This window comes from Hylobates moloch, unplaced genomic scaffold (genome assembly GCF_009828535.3).
Source record: "Hylobates moloch isolate HMO894 unplaced genomic scaffold, HMol_V3 SCAFFOLD_14, whole genome shotgun sequence".
In the NCBI taxonomy this organism is placed as follows: Eukaryota; Metazoa; Chordata; class Mammalia; order Primates; family Hylobatidae; genus Hylobates; species Hylobates moloch.
Window position 1 is genome coordinate 85,981,137 of NW_026652289.1, and position 12,506 is coordinate 85,993,642.

General features: G+C 58.8%; 1 long non-coding RNA gene and 8 other non-coding genes across 10 annotated transcripts in view; all 9 read left to right on the plus strand.

Moving 5' to 3' along the window:
* LOC116482007 (uncharacterized) overlaps nucleotides 1-12,506 on the plus strand; it is a 33,543-nt gene that overhangs the window by 2,292 nt on the left and 18,745 nt on the right. For both annotated transcript variants that reach the window (XR_009209901.1, XR_009209902.1), the window contains exons 4-16: nucleotides 749-893; nucleotides 1,249-1,293; nucleotides 1,869-1,999; nucleotides 2,384-2,427; nucleotides 3,774-3,918; nucleotides 4,287-4,331; nucleotides 4,904-5,037; nucleotides 5,421-5,465; nucleotides 6,428-6,535; nucleotides 7,336-7,380; nucleotides 8,187-8,319; nucleotides 11,876-12,007; nucleotides 12,396-12,441. This is a non-coding gene — a long non-coding RNA (uncharacterized LOC116482007). The remainder of the gene's footprint in view (nucleotides 1-748; nucleotides 894-1,248; nucleotides 1,294-1,868; nucleotides 2,000-2,383; nucleotides 2,428-3,773; nucleotides 3,919-4,286; nucleotides 4,332-4,903; nucleotides 5,038-5,420; nucleotides 5,466-6,427; nucleotides 6,536-7,335; nucleotides 7,381-8,186; nucleotides 8,320-11,875; nucleotides 12,008-12,395; nucleotides 12,442-12,506) is intronic.
* LOC116482729 (small nucleolar RNA SNORD115) lies at nucleotides 936-1,017 on the plus strand. The gene has a single exon (XR_004252001.1). It is a non-coding gene; the product is annotated as a small nucleolar RNA SNORD115 (small nucleolar RNA).
* On the plus strand, nucleotides 2,056-2,137 carry LOC116482709 (small nucleolar RNA SNORD115). The gene has a single exon (XR_004251981.1). It is a non-coding gene; the product is annotated as a small nucleolar RNA SNORD115 (small nucleolar RNA).
* On the plus strand, nucleotides 3,961-4,042 carry LOC116482730 (small nucleolar RNA SNORD115). Its single transcript, XR_004252002.1, has one exon. It is a non-coding gene; the product is annotated as a small nucleolar RNA SNORD115 (small nucleolar RNA).
* Nucleotides 5,094-5,175, plus strand: LOC116482727 (small nucleolar RNA SNORD115). The gene has a single exon (XR_004251999.1). It is a non-coding gene; the product is annotated as a small nucleolar RNA SNORD115 (small nucleolar RNA).
* Nucleotides 7,014-7,095, plus strand: LOC116482700 (small nucleolar RNA SNORD115). Its single transcript, XR_004251972.1, has one exon. It is a non-coding gene; the product is annotated as a small nucleolar RNA SNORD115 (small nucleolar RNA).
* Nucleotides 8,375-8,455, plus strand: LOC116482734 (small nucleolar RNA SNORD115). Its single transcript, XR_004252005.1, has one exon. It is a non-coding gene; the product is annotated as a small nucleolar RNA SNORD115 (small nucleolar RNA).
* On the plus strand, nucleotides 10,190-10,271 carry LOC116482715 (small nucleolar RNA SNORD115). Its single transcript, XR_004251987.1, has one exon. It is a non-coding gene; the product is annotated as a small nucleolar RNA SNORD115 (small nucleolar RNA).
* Nucleotides 12,068-12,149, plus strand: LOC116482743 (small nucleolar RNA SNORD115). The gene has a single exon (XR_004252015.1). It is a non-coding gene; the product is annotated as a small nucleolar RNA SNORD115 (small nucleolar RNA).

Sequence of the window (12,506 nt, forward strand, 5' to 3'; positions counted from 1 at the left end):
TGGGGATCACCCCTTCTTTGCGGGCAAGTGGTGGGAAGGGCATCCTCCTGAGGTGGGAAGGCCTACTGTGGAAGGAACTGTCCCAGCAATTTGCTGTCGATGCTGCTTCTGAGCCATGGGGTCGCCTCCAGGGTGGCAGGGTCTTGGGACCAAGGAAAGGAGAGGACACCGTGTTTCCCTCAATTAGCTGAGTGTGGCCCTGCTCTGTGTGTGGGAAGTGTTGTGTGAGGCACGGATAGGGACCCACCAGGGACAACGCATGGCCCTCGGGCCCTAGGCTGCAATTTCTGAGTGCATGCTTGGAGACAGTCCTGGGCCCCCTCCACGCCCAGGGTCAGGCTGTGCAACTGTCAGGTCGGCAGCAGCATGAGGTGTCTGGGCCAGTCTACTTGGTTGTCCATGAGCTGTTGGTGGCCCTGGCCCTTTCCCAGGGGTTCGGGTGCAGCCCTGGGGTTGTGTGGGACAGCCAGTGTGGGCAGTGGAGGTGCTCTGGAGGCCTGCAGTAGGGTGCAGCCTGGGTGTCTTGCCCGAGCCCAGTGACCCGCCTGCCGTGTCCTCACGGGGTTCCCTGACAGGGAGGGTCAAGGGTCCCCCGTGTCTGTGACACATCAGTGTTTCCCATGGATCCCATCAAATGGGTCCACGGAGGGAGAGCATGAGTGAACTGGCACCCCCCAACCCCCACCCTCTTCCCCACATGGAGGCATGAGCCTCTGGTTGGACAGATGTCCTCCTCCTGTCCCCCCAGATGGTGGCCCTGGAAGAGGACTTGTATTGGGGCCGCTGGCCCCACGTCAGTGTCCGTCAGCCCGGCGTCCATCCCCTGATATGGTGAAGCTCAGGCCCTTCCTGGTGCCATAGTCCCCTGCACTGAGCTTGGTGAGCCCATTCAGGTATGGCTGGATGCCTGGGCAGGGTGGGAGGTGCCCTGAGTTGGGTCGATGATGAGAACCTTATATTGTTCTGAAGAGAGGTGATGACCTAAAAATCATTCTCAAAAGGATTATGCTGAGGCCCGGCCTAGGTTAGAATTTTGGAAGAGGATGCTGGGATCCTGAGGTCCCCAGGACGGCCCCTGTATTTTTGGCTGGAGACCTGGAGGCCCTGAAGGGTATCTGGGGGGCCCAGCACTGTCCCTGTACTCCTCTGTGAGGCAGCCCAGGCTTGGTGTTGGCACTCTGGTTTTCTGGGGGCGGGTGGGGTTGGTGGTTCCTTCCTGAACCCTTGTTCTCCCCTTGATTCTTTCAGTGAGCTCTCCTGCTCAGGTGGGTCCCCTGGCATTGACAAGCATAGGTGAGTGGATCCTGTTGGGTTCATGGGCCACGAGCCAGACACATGGGGTCACTGAGGGTCAGCCTTCAGGACAGGAAGTTTTCCTCGGGGAGCCAACCTGAATCCCCACCGTGGAGGGATGGGTTGGTTCTCCAGGAGGGTGGCTTCCTGGGGAATCTGACCCCAGAAGGACACCTTCACTGAAGCCCTGCAGGGGTGACGGTGGTCCAGGCTGGAAAGGTTTCCTTCAGTCTCATGCGGGGCAGCTCCCTGCTGACATTCGGTGCCTGCGTCTGACCTCGAGGACTGCCCGGGCCACATGAGCTGGGCAACAGGGGCTCCAGGGTGCCACTGGGATTATGCGGGGGCTCTCCATCCCCAGAGAGAGGTGGGCGATTGGCCCCATGGGGTCAGGCTGGTAGGGTTCAGTGGCAGGGAGAGCCAAAGTTTCCTTGGGTCCATTACCGTCACTGTTTCACATGGATCGCATCACATGTGTCCATGGAGGGAGGACATGTGTGAGCAGGCACCCCTTGCTCCCTTTCCCACATGGAGATCTGAGGCCCTGTTTGGACACCTGACCCCCGCCCCTCCAGATAGTGAACCTGGAAGAAGACTCTTCTTGGGTCCCCTAGCCCCAAGCCAAAGTCCATCAGCCAGATGCCAGACCCCGGTGCACTGAAGCTCATGCCCTTCCTGGTGCCCTGGTCTCCTGCACTGAGCTGTGGTGAGAACATCCGGGTCCCGCTGGATGCATGCATGGGGAGGAATGTGCCCTGGATTGGGTCAATGATGAGAACCTTATATTGTCCTGAAGAAAAGTGATGACTTAAAAATCATGCTCAATAGGATTACGCTGAGGCCCACTCTAGGTGACAATTTTGGAAGAGGACACTGGGAATCAATGAGATCCCTGACAGGGTCACTGTATTTTGGGGTGGAGACCTGGAAGCCCTGAAGGGCACCTCCTGGGGGCCCAATCCTCTCTCTTCACCCTCCATGAGGCAGCCCAAGCTCCCTGTGTGGGCTTGGTGTCGGTGCTCTGCTTTCCTGGAGGTTGGGCATTTTGGCTGCTCTTTCCTGAGCCCCTGTTCTCCCCTGTGTCTTTCAGTGAGCTCTTTCACCCAGCAGACTCCCTGGCATTGACCAGCATAGGTGAGTGCCTCCTGCATGGGTCATGGGCCATGCGCCAATCTATAGGGTTGCCAAGGGTCAGCATTTGAGCTATGAGGGTTTCCTCAGGAGCCGACCTGAATCCCAAACTGAGATGGGTTCTCCAGGAGGGCAGTCCCCTTTTGAATCTGACCCAAGTAGGATGCCTTCTCTGAAGCCCTGCAGGGTTGACAGTTGTCCAGGCAAAAAAGGGTTCCCTCAGCCCCAGGCAGGGAAGAGCCCAGCAGAGACTCGGTGGTTGGGTTAGGCCTCTAGGATGGGCAGGCCACATGAGGGGGGCCACAAGGGCTCTGGGGCACCACAGGGGCCTCGCAGGGTCTCTCTGACCCTGAAGAGTGGTGGGCAATTTGGCCCATGGGGTCGAGCCCCAGATTCACAGATCACACCACACCCATGGCCCTGAAGGGAACCAACCCTATTAAGCAATGGGGCATCCCAGGGGCACCTCTTTGAACCAAGTTTGGGGTGGCGCTGTTTCCCTGAGGTTGGGTCGAGACTAGCTCTGGCCAGCGCCTGATGGTGGTGCAGTCCAGCCCTGAGATTCATGGGTTTTGGGCCCAGGTTGCAGCCTGTGTCCCGCTGGGGGTCACCCCTTCCTTGTAGGTGAGCGGCAGGAAGGGTGTCCTCCTCAGGTGGGAAGGCCTGCTGTGGAAGGAAATGTCCCAGAAATTTGCCATCCAGGCTGCTTCTGAGCCATGGGGTCACCTCCAGGGTGGCAGGGTCTTGGGCCCAAGGAAAGGAGAGGACACCGTGTTTCCCTCAGTTGGCTGAGTGTGGCCCTGCTCTGAGTGTGGGAGGTGTTGTGTGGGGCATGGATAGGGACCCACCAGAGGAAACTCATGGACCTCGGGCCCTAGGCTGCAATTTCTGAGTGCATGCTTGGAGACGGTCCTGGGCCCCCTCCACACCCAGGGTCAGGCTGTGGAACTTTCAGGTCGGCAGTGGCAAGAGGTGTCTGGGCCATTCTACTTGGTTGTCCGTGAGCTGTTGATGGCCCTGGCCCTTTCCCGGGGGTTCGGGTGCAGCCCTGGGGCCGTGTGGGACAGCCAGTATGGGCAGTGGAGGTGCTCTGGAGGCCTGCAGTAGGGTGCAGCCTGGGTGTCTTGCCCGAGCCCAGTGACCCACCTGCCGTGTCCTCACGGGGTTCCCTGACAGGGAGGGCCCAGGGTCCCCTGTGTCTGTGACACATCAGTGTTTCCCATGGATCCCATCAAATGGGTCCACGGAGGGACAGCATGCATGAACTGGCACCCCCCAACCCCCACCCTCTTCACCACATGGATGCATGAGCCTCTGGTTGGACAGATGTCCTCCTCCTGTCCCCCCAGATGGTGGCCCTGGAAGAGGACTTGTATTGGGGCCGCTGGCCCCACGTCAGTGTCTGTCAGCCTGGCGTCCAGCCCCTGATGTGCTGAAGCTCAGGCCCTTCCTGGTGCCATAGTCTTCTGCACTGAGCTTGGTGAGCCCATTCAGGTACTGCTGGATGCCTGGGCAGGGTGGGAGGTGCCCTGGGTTGGGTCGATGATGAGAACCTTATATTGTTCTGAAGAGAGGTGATGACCTAAAAATCATTCTCAAAAGGATTATGCTGAGGCCCGGCCTGGGTTAGAATTTTGGAAGAGGATGCTGGGATCCTGAGGTCCCCAGGACGGCCCCTGTATTTTTGGCTGGAGACCTGGAGGCCCTGAAGGGTATCTGGGGGGCCCAGCACTGTCCCTGTACTCCTCTGTGAGGCAGCCCAGGCTCTCTGTGTGGGCTTGGTGTTGGCACTCTGGTTTTCTGGGGGCGGGTGGGGTTGGTGGTTCCTTCCTGAACCCTTGTTCTCCCCTTGATTCTTTCAGTGAGCTCTCCTGCTCAGGCGGGTCCCCTGGCATTGACAAGCATAGGTGAGTGGATCCTGTTGGGTTCATGGGCCATGAGCCAGACACATGGGGTCACTGAGGGTCAGCCTTCAGGACAGGAAGTTTTTCTCGGGGAGCCAACCTGAATCCCCACCGTGGAGGGATGGGTTGGTCCTCCAGGAGGGTGGCTTCCTGGGGAATCTGACCCCAGAAGGACACCTTCACTGAAGCCCTGCAGGGGTGATGGTGGTCCAGGCTGGAAAGGTTTCCTTCAGTCTCATGCGGGGCAGCTCCCTGCTGACATTCGGTGCCTGCGTCTGACCTCGAGGACTGCCCGGGCCACATGAGCTGGGCAACAGGGGCTCCAGGGTGCCACGGGGATTATGTGGGGGACTCTCCATCCCCGGAGAGAGGTGGGCAATCGGGCCCATGGGGTCAGGCTTGTAGGGTTTGGTGGCGGGGAAAGCCAAGGTTTCCCTGGGTCCATTACCGTCACTGTTTCACCTGGATTGCATCACATGTGTCCATGGAGGGAGGACATGTGTGAGCAGGCACCCCTTGCTCCCTTTCCCACATGAGCCCCTGATTGGATGCATGTCCTCCTCCTGTCCCCCCAGATGGTGGCCCTGGAGGAGGACTTTTATTGGGGCCATTGGCTCTACATCACTGTCCGTCAGTCAGCCCGGCGTCCAGCCCCTGTTATGCTGAAGCTCAGGCCCTTCCTGGTGCCCTAGTCACTGCACTGAGCTTGGTGAGCCCATTTGGGTACTGGTGGATGCATGGGTGGGGAGGGGGTTGCCCTGGGTTGGGTCGATGATGAGAACCTTATATTGTCCTGAAGAGAGGTGATGACTTAAAAATCATTCTCAAAAGGATTATGCTGAGGCCCGGCCTAGGTTAGAATTTTGGAAGAGGCTGCTCGGATCCTGAGATCCCCATCTGGGCCACTCTTATTTTTGGCTGGAGTCCTTGAGGCCCTGATGGGCATCTCAGGGCTGTTGAAACCTGTCTCTGCGCTTGTCCGTGAGGCAACCCACTTTCACTGTGTTGCTTGGTGTTTGCCTTCCTGTTCTCCTGGGAAGGGGCATATTGTCAGCTTTTCCCTGAGTACCCGTTCTCCCCTGTGTCTTTCAGTGAGCTCTTCTGCCCAGGTGGTCCCCATGGTTTTGATGGGCATAGGTGAGTACATCCTGCTGGTGTCATGGTCCATGAGCCAGGGTGCGTAGGGTTGCTGGAGGTCACCTTTAGGCCATGTGGGTTTCCTCAGGGAGCTGACCTGAATCCCCACTTTGGAGGGATGGTTTCTTTAGGAGGATGTCTTCCATAGAAACTGGTTCCATGAAGTTTGCCTTCCCTGAAGCTGTGCAGGGGTGACGGTGGTCCAGGCAGGAAAGGTTCCCTTCAACCCAATGCAGTACAGCTTCTAGCTGAGACTCGGTGCATGGGTGAGGGCTTGATGACTCCCAGGCAACGTGAGGGGTTCCACAGGATCTCCGGAGGCCACAGGTGTTAAGCAGGAACTCTCCATCCTTGAGGCTTGCTAGAGGTGGTGGGATGGCAGCAGGGTGTGGGTGATCTAGTTTATGGATTCAGGCCAAGATTCAAGGGTCAGGCCCCACCCATTGCCCTGATGCGACCAACCCTGTTGAGCAATGGGCTATCCCACTGGTGCCTCCTTGAGCCTGGTGTCTCCTTGAGCCTGGTGTGGGCAGTGTGGCTTCAATGGGGTTGGGTCAAGGCTGAGCTCTGGCCCGCACCTGGTGGTTGGCCCTGGGAATCGGCTTTGGGCCAAGGGTGCAGCCCGCCTGCCTCTGGAGGTCATCCTACCCAGAGGTGGAGTGGCCTAAAGGGTGGCAGGCATCCTGTGTTGAAAGGCCTGCTGTCGAGGGTCCTATCCCACCAATTTGCTGTCCAGGCTGCTTCTGAGCCATGGGTTCACCTCCAGGGAGGCAGGATCTTCAGCCCAAGGAAAGGAGAGGGTATCATGTGTCCCCTGATTGGCTGAGAGTGGGGAGAGTGTTTGGGGGGTATGTGGTGCATGAATGGGGACCCACCAGAGAAGGCACGTGGCCCTGGGACCCCAGGATGCAATTTCCAGCATGATTATAGAGGGCGTCTGAGTGGACACTCTCCACACCCAGGTGCAGGCTATGTGACTGCCAGATCTGCAGCAGTTCGTGGCATCCAGGCTAGCCTCCTTGATTGCTTATGAGCTGGTTGATAACCCTGGCTTGTGCCAAGGAGTCCTGGTGAGGCCCTGGGGTTGTTTGGGGGAGCTGGCATGGGCAGTGGAGGTGCTCTTGGGGCCTGCAGTAGGGCACAGCCCAGGTGTTCTTGCTTGAGCGCAGTGAACCACCTGCCCTGTCCTTCCAGGGTTCGGTAGCAGGGAGGGCCAAGGGTCCCCCGCGTCCATGACAGGTCAGTGTTCCTCATGGATCCCATCACGTGGGTACATGGAGGGAAAGCATGTGTGAGCTGGCACTGCCCGCTCTCTTCCCCACATGGCAGGGTGAGGCCCTGTTTGGACCTGTCCTCCACCTATCTCACCAGATGGTGAGCCCAGAGGAAGACCCCCTGGTTCTGGGCCAGTGTCCATCAGCCAGGTCCCTGGCCCCCAGTGCCCTGAAGCTCAGGCCCTTCCCAATGCCCTGGTCTCCTGCACTGAGCTGTGGTGAGCACATCCGGGTCCCACTGGATGCATGCGCGGGGAGGGGCGTGCCCTGGGTTGGGTCGATGATGAGAACCTTATATTGTCCTGAAGAGAGGTGATGACTTAAAAATCATGCTCAATAGGATTACGCTGAGGCCCAGTCTAGGTTAAAATTTTGGAAGAGGACGCTGGGATCCCAAATACAGGCAGGGCCACTGTATTTTGGACTAGAGACCTCAAGGCCCTAAAGGGCATCTTGAGGGGGTCCAACCCTGTCTCTGCGCTCCTCCGTGAGGCAGCCCTGGCTCCCTGTGTGGGTTTGGTGTTGGCGCTCTGGTTCCCGGGCGGGGCATGTGGGCAGCTCCTTCCAGAGCCCCCATTCTCCCCTGTGTCTTTCAGTGAGCTCTTCTGCCCAGGTGGGCCCTCTGACATTGACCGGCATAGGTGAGTGGATCCTGCTTAGGTCATGGGTCATGAGCGAGGCAAAGTGGGGTCACCAAGCAGATGCCTTCAGGCCATGAGAGTTTCCTAAAAGTGTGGACCTGAATTCCCACCGGCGATGAGTTGTCCAGAAGGGCCACTTCCTTGGGAATCGAACCCAAGAAGGATGCCTATCCTGAAGCCCAGCAGGGGTGATGGTGGTCCAGGCAGCAAAGGGTTCATTCAGCCCCATGCAGGCAGCTCCCATCTGAGACTCGGTGCATCGGTCAGGCCCTGAGGACTGCCCAGGACACATGAGGTGGCCACAGGGGCTCCGGGGTGCTACGGGGGTTCTGCAGAGAGGGGTAGGCAATTGGGTCTGTGGGGGTCATGCCGTGGAGTTTCAAGGACTCCCATGGCCCTGAATGGGACTGACCCTGTTGAGCAATGTGTCATCCCAGTGGCACCTCCTTGAATCTGGTGGTGGGTGGTGCTCTTTCCCTGGGGCTAGGTCAAGGCTGAGCTCTGGCCAGTGCCTGTGGTGCTGCAGGCTGGCCCTAGAACTCGTGGGCTTTGGGCCATGGGGACAGCTTGGATCATGCTTGGAGTCATGCCTGCAGTAGGGCACAGCCTGGACTTTTTGAGTGAGACCAGTGACCCATCTGCCCTGTCCTTCAAGGGTTGGGTGGCTGGGAGGGCCAAGGGTGGTCTGTGTCCGTCTCCATGATGCATCAGTGCTCCGCATGGATCCTATCACATGGATATCCCCTACCCACCTTCCCCACATGGAGGCATGAGGCCCTACTTGGACACGTGTCCTCCTGTCCTAGATGGTGAGCTTGGAGGAAGACTTGCATTGGAACCAATGGACCCGGGGCCAGTGTCTGTCAGCCAGGTCCCCAGCTCCTGATGGGCTGAAGCTCAGGCCCTTCCTGGAGCCCTGGTCTCCTGCCCTGAGCTGTGGTGAGCCCATCTGGGTCCCACTGGATGCATGCATGGGAGGGAGTTGCCCTCGGTTGGGTCGATGATGAGAACCTTATATTGTCTGAAGAGAGGTGATGACTTAAAAATCATGCTCAATAGAATTATGCTGAGGCCCAACCTAGGAGAGAATTTTGGAAGAGGACGCTGGGATCCTGAGGTCCCTGGCAGGGCCACTGTATTTTGGGCTGGAGACCTCAAGGCCTTGAAGGGCATCTTGGCGGCCCCCAGCCCTGTCTCTGCATTCCTCCGTGAGGCAGCCCAGGCTCCCTGTGTGGGCTTGGTGTCAGAGTCCCATTCCCCAGGGGCAGGGCAGGTTGGTGGCTCCTCCCTGAGTCCCCTTTCTCCCTTGTGTCTTTGAATGACCTCTTCTGCCCAAGTGGGCCCCCTGGCGTTGACCAGCATAGGTGAGTGAAACCTTCTGGTGTCATGGGCCATGAGCCAGGCCATGTGGGGACTCCAGGTCAGCAGGGTTTCCTCAGGGAGCAGGGGAATCCCCACTGGGGAGGGATGGGTTCTCCCAGAGGGCCACTTTCTTTCGAATCGGACCTATGGAGGACATCTTTTCTGAAGACCTGCAGAAGTGATGATGTTTCAAGCAGCAAAGGGTTTTTTCAGCCCCTGCAGGGCAGGCAGCTCCCAGATGAGATTCTGTGCATGGGTCAGGCCTCGAGAACTGCCCAGGCCACATGCGGGGTGCCACACAGGCTGTGAGGCACCACAGGGGTCATGCAGGAGCTCTCGGTCTTCAGGCTTGTTGTATGGGTGGTGACAGAGTGATCAGGCCCACAGGGTCAGGCCACAGTGTTTCAAGGATCCCGCCCACCTGTGGCCCTGAATGGGACTGATGCTGTTGAGCTATGAGCCATCCCGGTGGCTCCACATTGAGCCTGGTGGGGGTGCCACTGTTTCAGTGGGGATGGGTCAAGCTTGAGCTCTGGCCAGCACCTGATGGTGTTGCAGGCTGGCCCAGGGACTTGTGGGCTTTGGGCCAGGTCGGCAGCCTGAGTTCTGCTTGGGGTCACATCTTTCCTGAGTTCCAGTGTCAGGATGCATGGCCTCCTTAGGTGGGAAGGCCTGCTGTGGAGGGTCCTGTCTTGGGAGTTTGCTGCCCAGGCTGCTACTGAGCCATGGCGTCACCTCCAGGTGGTGGGGTCTTGGGCCCAAGGAGCACAGAAGACACCATGTGGCCCCCAATTGGTCCAGTATGACCTGGCTCTGAGTTTGGGAGGTGTGCAGGGCATGGATGGGGACCCACCAGAGAAAGCACGGGCCCATGGGGCCCTAGGCTGCGATTTCTGATGCGCACTTGGAGAGGGTGCCTGGTTGGGTGCCCACCATGCCCAAGAGCAGGCTATGCAACTACCAGGTCTGCAGCAGTGCCTGGCATCAGGACCAGCCTCCTTTGTTGGCTGTGAGCTGGTTGGTGGCCCTAGCCTGTGTCCAGTGGTCTCTGTGCAGCCCTGGGGTCATGTGGAGCAGCCAGTGTGGGCAGGGGAGGTTATCTTGAGGCATGCAGTAGGCACATCCCAGGCGTCTTGCCCGAGCCCAGTGACCTTCCTGCCCTGTCCTTCCAGTGTTCAGTAGTGGGGAGGCCCAAGGGTACCCTGTGTCCATGACAGGTCAGTATTTCATGTGAATCCCATCACATGGGCCCTTTTCCTGTCCCCCCAGATGGTGAGCCTGGAGAAAGACTTGCACTGGGCCTGCTGTGCCCCGGCCAGAGGCCATTAGCCAGGTGCCCAGGTCCTGTTGTACTGAAGCTTGGGCCCTTCCTGGCACCCTGGTCTCCTTCATGGAGCTGGTGAGCCCATCCGGGTTCTTCTGGATGGGGAACGGGGTGCACTGGGTTGGGTCAATGATGAGAACCTTATATTGTCCTGAAGAGAGGTGATGACTTAAAAATCATGCCCAGTAGGATTACGCTGAGGCCCAGCCTGGGTGACAATTTTGGAAGTGGACGCTGGGAATCACGAGGTCCCTGGCAGGGCCACTGTATTTTGGGCTGGAGACCTGGAAGCCCTCAAGGGCCTCTCACAGGGACCCAACCCTGTCTCCGCTTTCCTCCATGAAGCACACCGGGCTCCCTGTGAGGACTTGGTGTTGGCGCTGTTTCTTGGGGGCAGGGCATGTTGGTGGCTTTTCCCTGAGTCCCCATTCTTGCCTTGTGTCTTTCAGTGAGCTCTTCAGCTCAGAAGGGCCCCTTCACCTTGATTAGCGTAGGTGAGTGCATCCTGCTGGTGTCATGGGCCATGAGTCAGGCCGCGTGGGGTCACAGAGGGTCAGTCTTTAGGACAGGAGGGTTTCCTCAGGGAGCCAACCTGTATTTCCACCGGGGAGGGACGGTTTCTCCAGGAGGGCGGCTTCCTTGGGAATTGGACCCAAGATGTTGCCTTCCTGAAGCCCTGCAGGGATGACAGTGGTCCAGGCAGGAAAGACTTCCTTCAGCCCCATGCAGGAGAGCTCCCAGCTGAGACTCGGTGCATGTGTCAGGCCTCGAGGACTGCCCAGGCCACATGATGGGGGCCACAGGGCCTCCGGGGCACCATGGGGGTCATGCAAGAGTTCTCTTTCCCTGGAGAGGGGTGCTTGAATGAGCACATGGGGTTGGGTCATGGAGATTCAAGGATTGTACCCCAACCATGGCCCAAAATGGGACTGACCCTTTGAGCTATGGACCATCCCATGGCGCCTCTTTGAACTTGGTGGGGGGCAGTGCTGTTTCCCTGGGTTTGGGTCAAGGCTGAGCTCTGGCTGGTGCCTGGTGGGGCTGTGGGCCGGACCTGGGACTCATGGGCTTTAGGCCAAGTTGACAACCTGTGTCCTGCTGGAGGTCACCCCTTCCCCATGGGTGAGTGGCTGGAAGAGTGGAATGTGCGGTGGAAGGCCCGCTGTTGATGGTCCTGTCCCGGGAATTTGCTGCCCAGACTCTGTGCCATGGGGTCATGTCCAGGGTGGCAGGGTCTTGGGCCTAAGGAAAGGAAAGGACACCATGTGGCCCAGGATTGGCCAAGGGTGGCCTGGCCCTGTGTTTGGGACATGTGTGGGGCATGGATGGGGACCCACCAGAGAAAGCACATGGCCCTGGTACTCCAAGCTGTGATTTCAGGTGTGGCTTGGAGAGAGTGCCTGGGCAGGTGCCCACCATGCCCAGCAGCAGGCTATGCAACTTCCATGTCCACAGTGGCACATGACTTCTGGGCCAGCCTCCTCGGTTGGCCATGAGCATGTCGGTGACCCTGTCCCATGCTCAGTGGTCCCAGGGAAGCCCTGGGATCATGTGAAGGAGAAGCCAGAGGGGGCACTGGAGGTGCTCTCAAGGTCTGCAATAGCATGAAGACCAGGGGTCTTGCCCAAGCCCAGTGATCCGCCTGGCCTGTTTTTTCAGGGTTTGGTGATGGGGAGGGCCGTGGGTGCCCTGTATCCGTGACAGGTCAGTGTTCCACATGGATCCCATCACATGGGTATCCCTTACCCCATTCCCCACCTGGACATATGAGGCCCTGTTTGGACACATGTCCTCCTCCTGTCCATACAGATGGTGAGCCTGAAGGAAGACTTGCGTCAGGACCAATGGACCCTGGCAAGCGTCCATCACCCAGGTGCTCAGCCCCTGGTGTGCTGAAGCTCAGGCCCTTCCTGGCCCCCTGATCTCCTGCACTGAGCTGTGGTGAGCACATCCGGGTCCCGCTGGATGCATGTGCGGGCGGGGGGGGGGGTGCCCTGGTTTGGGTCAATGATGAGAACCCTATATTGTGTTGAAGAGAGGTGATGACTTAAAATTACCATGCTCAATGATTACGCTGAGGCCCAACCTAGGTAAGAAATTTGGAAGAGAATGCTGGGATCCCAAGATTTCCGGCAGGGCCACTGTATTTTGGGCTGGAGCCCTGGAGGCCCTGAAGGGTATCTGGAGGAGGCCCAACTCTGTCTCTGCGCTCTTCTGTGAGGCAGCCCAGGCTCCCTGTGCGGGCTTGGTGTTGGCCCTTCTGTTCCCCAGTGAAGTGGCACGTGGGTGGCTCCTCCCTGAGCCCCAGTTCTCCCCTTGTGTCTTTCAGTGAGCTCTTCTGCCAAGGGGGGGCCTCCTGGCATTGACCAACATAGGTGAGTGGATCCTGCTGGTGGCATGGGCATGGGTTCGCCAAGGGTCAGAGTTCAGGCCATGAGGG